Source organism: Petaurus breviceps, unplaced genomic scaffold (genome assembly GCF_028583685.1).
Source record: "Petaurus breviceps papuanus isolate PSGF00001 unplaced genomic scaffold, PetGlider_PUasm1.0 89805, whole genome shotgun sequence".
Classification (NCBI taxonomy): domain Eukaryota; kingdom Metazoa; phylum Chordata; class Mammalia; order Diprotodontia; family Petauridae; genus Petaurus; species Petaurus breviceps.
Window position 1 is genome coordinate 2,431 of NW_027187127.1, and position 6,536 is coordinate 8,966.

The following is a 6,536-nucleotide window of genomic DNA, read 5'->3' on the forward strand; positions in this document are numbered from 1 at the left end:
AAGGACAAAGGAGGAGACGGGAAGAGATCAAGGAAGAACAAAGGGGTCACAAAGCGCGCATAGGGGAAGGGGTGTCACAGAGCACCCCATTACAACACAAACTGCAGGTACTACCGCACAGTCACAAGCGCCCTCATCTATCGCCCCCGCCACGCGCCACTGAACTGGAAAGGAAGAAAGGCGCCCCTCCCCTTCCGTCCCAAGGGCGCATGCGCACGCTCTCCCCCCCACCTTTCTGGGCATGTCCGAGCTTAGGCGGCGCGCATTGCGCACGCGCGTCCTCCAGTTGCTATGGTGACGCTGAGCGTCCCTCGGGCGGAGCTCGGCGGCTGGGCCCGACGGCGTAGGTAAGGGGCCCCACCCTCCTGGTTCCCTAGGCTGGTGTCCGGGCCGGAGCGGGTTCGGGGAGAGGGCATCCCTGTGGCTGAGCTCAGGCTGGGCCGTCCTTCTTACCGGATTAGCGGGGAGCCTCCGGCCTGTCCAGAGCCCGCGGGCGGGCCTCCCTCCACGGGGGGTCAGGCTTAGGGGGGCGCGCCCGCCGGGGCTGCCCCCACCCCGGGCCCCCCCAGACCTGCCCACAGCGCCGCTGGGCACGCCAGCTTTGGGGAGACTGAGGCAGGAGCAGGCGTCCGAGGCCAGGTCGGACTGCGCTGGAGCCGCCTCTGGGGTTTTCTGGTGAAGAAGGAGCCGCGCCCCTGGGGTCTGGGGCCAGCAGACTGCAGCCCGTTCAGAGGAGCCGAAGAAGGAAGGGAATGCTTGTTGGCTGTTCAAGCCTCTCCTTTGTTCCTCACAGCAGCCCTGGAGGTGGGTGCTGTTGTGGTTTTACAGGTGAGGAAGCCGAGGCAGGTGGTGAGGTGACTTGCCCAGAGTCACACAGCTAGGAAGTGTCTGAGGCTGGATTTGAACTTCGGCCTTCCTGATTCCAGGCCCAGCTCTCTATACACTGTGCCACCCAGGGACGCTAGAGCTCAGAATAAGCCGAAACAGGCAGGGAGAAAGGGAATTTCAGAGACGGACTAGGACCTTTGCTGGGGTGAGTGGAACAGTGATCAGTGACAGCAGAGAGAGAAGGCAGGGCTGTGTAATATTTATTTTGTGTTTTCTCTGTAAAGCAGAGGGACCTTTGCCCTGGATGTAGCTGAACAAAAATGAACCAACTCACATAATGGGGACGTAAGGAGACATAAGGACTGGCTTGCATGAGCTCAGGCTCCCTGGCCCAGGTGAACTCTGTACCTTATTGGGTTCTGACAAAAGCACCAGGTGGGATTATTGAGCCCCTCTCTGGGATATTGGGAAGACCCTAGAAAACCAAAGGGGAACCCCAGTGCTGAAGAAGAACAAATATTGGCCCTACAGGGCGGACAGAATCAGTGGAGTCAGTCAGATCGCCCTGTCCCTTTTCAAGTCAGTGCCAAGAATACTGACTCATTCAATCCTAGCCTGCAGACTAAAAAGGCCTTGGTAATTGCCCAGGAAATCTGCTCGGATTGATTGAGACTTGGTAAAAACTTGCTTTTGGGTTGGGAGGGTTTGTCTAGAACCAGCTGGAATTGGGGACTTGAGCATTTGGGTGTGGAGAGGAAAGAGAGCTCTGTGAGATGGACACGTAGTGGGGAGGAGAAAGCCTTGGTTGCAGGAGGACCTTGCGAGTTTTGAAGGGTGTAAGGGGAGGGTGGGATTGCTTGTAGCCACTGTTTTTACCTTAGTAAATTTACCCTTTCTAAAAGCCGAATTTGGCTGACAATTGGCTGACTTATATCGACTAATAACTGTGGTATGGAAGCACATTGGTGGAGCCTCTTCAGCTATAGCACCAGACAGATATTCTTCCCTGTCCTCCTTTCCCCTCCCCCCAACTGCTCAGGGCTAAACATAGACACTAGGGACCCGACTTGTCAATTTGAGTAAAAGTTGAGACAAAGAGACCTTGAGTCTATCAGTTATTTTTTGAGGAGAGATTGCAAGCCATAGACAGTGAGCTTGACTTTGGTTCCTAGGAAAATTCCTGAAAAGATCATTAAAAAGATGATTGGCAGCCCTGTACAAAGGGAAGCAGTAATTCTCCAGAACCTGCCTGGCTTTGTCAAGAACAAGGGGGTCCCACTGGACTAGTCCCATTTCCTCTCTGGGCTGAACTGCTAAATTGTCAATGAGAGGAGTGCTCTGGAAAGAGGTGGCCTGATTTTAGCTGATGTTGATGCTGTGTTCATCCTGCATTCTCGCAGAGGACTGTGGCATCAGGGAAATGATGATGTGACTTGCAGTTGGCTTGGATTTGAGGGAGGGGGTGCTGTGCAAGGTCCCCAGCCTTACTGTCTCCTCTGGAGCCTTCTGGAGCCAGTGGTCAGCCTGGCTTGGGCTAGGTGGCTCAAATGCTTTGCTTCTGAGATTCCACACCCCAGGGCCACCGCCTCTCTACCCAGAGGGGAGCATGCTTCCCCATGGCCCTCTGGTCACACTGACCTTGGCAGTGAATGGGGTGGAACCCTCGGGCCTTCTGGCACCACCTGGTTCATCTATCAGCCCCCTCACTGCCCTGGGAGGCAGCCCTCCCCCAATCTTGGCTCCCACAAAAAGGCAGATCTGTCTCTGGCCTCCTTGGACCATCCACCTGCCTGGCACCCACTGTGGGAAGCCTGATGGCCTTTTGCCACCCATTTCTATTCCTAATTGATGTTATTAAACCCAGCAACTGCCCTCAGCTTCCTTCCCTTTTGCTGGGATTTGTTTTCGCCGTCAGATACATCCCTCCCTTCTCCCCTACCTGCCAGGTACCCAGGAATACTAAAGAAAAGGGAAGATGGAGAAAAGGTGCTGCCCCTGGGCCCTGGCCTGGCCCTCTTCTCCAGGCTCGTCATCAGGGCTTTGGGAGGAGGCTGTGCCCTTTCATCCTGCTGGGCCCTGCATCTTGATCTCCTGGCTCTGCCAGCCCCACCCCTCTGTAGCCCTAGGGTGCCCACTGCCCCGCTGCCCCATCCAGGCATCCCCCAGTGTCCAGCTCCCTCTACCACAGAAGGTGGCGGACAGTTGGGCATCTGGAGGCCTTTGTTCTGGGCTCTGGGCCTAGCGCAAGGTAGCGGCAAGGGAATGAATTTTGTAGTCTCCCACTGGCAAAAGCGCCGCTCCCGAGTACTTTCTGGAATTGTGGGCCTCTGGGTTCTGCTTCCCATCTTCCTGCCTATGCTGACCACTGGTCCTTTGCCCCAGTGTGGGGCACACTGTGAGAAAAGCATCGGGCATCCGGGTGGGCTTTTCTGGGCTTGGTAGGACTGGGAGCCAGCTTTGTTCTCTGTGAGTTGGCTGGTGGGGCTCTTTGGGAGGGAGCCTGCTGCAGTCTCAGCGATGCCCGGGTGCTTTCAGGCCTGCTGCCCCAGGCCTCCTCTGGGCTGTCATCCTTGTGCCCTCTGGATCCAGAGTTCTCCCTGACTGTTTCGGCCTCATTTCTTCCTTTTAAATAAGCCCCAGATCGTGCAGAACTTTCCCTGCCAAACTATGGTTCACTTTGTCCAGTGCATGGAGCTCTGGGCCTGGAGTCAGGAAGACCTGAATTCAAATCTGCCCTCAAACACAGCTAGCAAAGCTGTGTCACCCTAGGCAAGTCACTTAACCCTGCCTACCTCAGTTTCCTCATCTCTAAAATGGGGATCATAATGGCAGAATGGGTTGTGAGGATCCAACGAGATCCTGTTTGTAACGAGCACTTAGCACACACAGGTCCTGGTACACAGTGGGTGCTTTCTAAATCCTACTTCCTTCCCCTTCCTCTGGTCCTTGGCAGATCTTACTTTACATCCCTAACAACCAGGAAGCTGTGAGCCTGAAGAAGGGAGGCCGGAAGCCTGTGGACAGAGAACGAGAAAGAAGGGAGGGAAGCCCCAGAGGTGGGTGTGGTGGGCGGCAGGTGCCTGGGAGGAGGGAAAGTGCCACCCTCCGAAGGCCGGTGGGTAGAGGGGCAGGGCCTTCTCAGAGAAGGAAAGGGCTCTCTTGGCCTCCAGCTCTGAAGAGGGGAGGGCACAGGCCAGCGGCTGGAGGGGACCCAGACCTCCTCTGCGCTTTCACGGGCCGGCCTCTGTTTCCTGACCCTTCCATGTCCCGATGGCCCTCTGTGGCCTGGCTCTGTTCTGGATCCAGACCTTTGATGACCTTTCTGGGCAGCACCCAAAGGGCTGAGGGCCAAAAGGCCCCTCTGCCTCTCTCCCTGGGACCTCTTCTGTAGGCTTCCAGCAAGGAAGGGAGGGAGCCAGACTCTGTAGAAACAAGCAGGGTCTATGTTTATACTCTTGGGCATCGGCTGGGGGGGGGTGTTTGTGCCCCTGGGCATCAGCGGGGCTTCCTGCCCTCTACCCCTTGGGCTCCCTCCACTGTCTGTTCTATGTCACAGGGACTTGACAAGGATGGAATCGCACCTGGTGCCCCTTGGGCCTCTCGTCAGCCGAGACCGGGTCATCTCTGACTTTCCCAAGGTAGGGCCCCTGGTTGGGGCCAACATTGTGCCCAGGGCCCTTTCCCACCCCTTGCATGGGGCCTGCCTTGTTCTTCCCCCTTCCCCTCTGCTCTTCCCTGTCATCTGGGCTCCAGGCAGACCAGGCTACCTGCCACTGCACCTGCCAGCCTGGGACCCCTCTGTCCGCCGGACGTGGGTGGCCAGAGTGGGGCTTCTCATCTACCTTGGCTCCCACATCTCCTGTCTTAGTGCCAAGGGTGCCCGCATCCTCCCAGACCCTCACGTTCCTTCATCATCCATTCCTCTGACCCTGCCGCCCCAGGCCAGAGCCTCATCACCTCGTGCCTGGACTGTTGTACTAGCTGCTGGGGGGCTGCCTGCCTCAGTCTCCCACTGCTGACGCAGTCCGACCTGTGCTGTAGGAAGCTCCCTTGGGTGGCTGGAGTACTCCACCTGGCTCCCTGGACAGTCTGGGTCTGTCTCCTGTGGGGGTCATTGGCCCCTGGGGCCACCACGCTCTTCCTCATCCCCACCTCTTAGCGCCCCTTGTTTCTCTGAGGGCACAGCTTCCCCTGACTCCCACACGCAGAGAATGTCTTTTGTACTCGCCAGGCTGGGCATGCGTGGTCTCCCCCAGGGCAGGGAAAGTAAGAAAGCCTGCTCTGGACCTGTTGAGTGTGAGAAGAGGTCCACCTCCCCAACAGTTCTGGGGAGCTGTCCAGCAGAGACTAGCTGGAGGGAATGGGGAGAGAGAAGGTCCAGTGAAGGGGCATTTGTGGGCAGTGAGGAAGGACCCAGGGAGAGTGGGGATGATGGAAGGGCCTAGGTATGGGGGAGAGGGGGCCTGAGAGCCAGCAGCCCAGTGTGGGCAGCGAGTGTCTGCCCATGGGCCCGGGCAACACAAGACATGCGAGCCTGGCCAAGATGCCCTGCCATCTGGGGAAGGCCCAGCCATGGCAGGAGGCATCCCGGAGAGGTTTGTCACTGGGCATGGGGAGGGTCTGGGCCCGGGGAAACCCAGGGGGAAGCATCTCTCCATGTCTCTGCATGGATGCAGAGAAGTCCCACACTGGAAGAGCCTCAGAGGGCTGATGTCAGAGGTCAGTACTTTATTATCGGGGTCAGACTCCTAAAGGCCCTGAGGTCCCAAGCTTTAAAAGAATCCTTTGGGGGGTGGCCAGGTAGTGCAGTGAGTAAGAGCACCGGCCCCAGACTCGGGATGACCTGGGATCGAATCCAGGCTCAGACACTTAGCACCCACCCAAAAATAACTGGCCGTGTAACCTTGAGCAAGTTACTTAACCCCAATTGCTTTTTAAAAAAAAAGTCCTTTGGGTGTCATTTCCTCTTGCAGCGAGAGGGAATGGTGCTGATCACTGAGCCTGCAGAGGGCAGGGGCTTCCCCTCTGCCCCTGTCTCAGCCCCTGGGGCTTTGGAGGACCTGAAGGCTAACTCTGGGGGATGTTCTGGTGAATGGCCCCAGCACTCTGAGCAGGGCTCCCAGATTGCTGGCCAGGGTGCCCACCATGGGCACAGTCAGGCCAGGCCTCGGCCAGCCAGCTGCCCAGCTGCCCTCCCTCCTGCCACTGCTTAAGACACCAACCTCTCTGTGTCTTTGCAGTGGTACACGCCTGAGGCCTGCCTTCAGCTCAAGGATCACTTCCACAGGCAGGTGCGAGTGGCCTGCCAGGAGCGGAGGACGGGGACAGTAGGGTGAGTGTAGAGAGTGCCAGCCCTGCCTCGCCCTGGGCACGGTGGGAGGACTGATGGAGAGTGCCAGCCCTGCCTCACCCTGGGCACAATGAGGGAGTGATGGAGAGTGCCAGCCCTGCCTCGCCCTGGGCACAGTGAGGGAGTGATGCAGAGTGCCAGCCCTGCCTCGCCTTGGGCACAGTGGGGGGAGTGATGGTGACCACCATCTCTGCTTCACCTTAAGGTGAGGGAGAGAGACTGGCAGGCAGGGTCCCTTCCCCCTCCACGAGAAGAACAGGCCTGGGTGGGAACATCCAGCCTGTTAGAGAGACAATCAGGTCACACAACTCTGGGCCTCAGTTTCCCCTTTTGTAAAGTGAAGGGATGGACCAGATAG

General features: G+C 57.8%; 1 long non-coding RNA gene across 1 annotated transcript; it reads left to right on the forward strand.

The window, feature by feature from the left end:
* The first annotated feature begins 291 nt into the window (after nucleotides 1-291).
* LOC138176518 (uncharacterized) lies at nucleotides 292-6,162 on the forward strand. Its single transcript, XR_011172321.1, has 4 exons — nucleotides 292-804; nucleotides 3,782-3,884; nucleotides 4,385-4,466; nucleotides 6,069-6,162. It is a non-coding gene; the product is annotated as an uncharacterized lncRNA (long non-coding RNA).
* The last annotated feature ends 374 nt before the right edge of the window (nucleotides 6,163-6,536 follow it).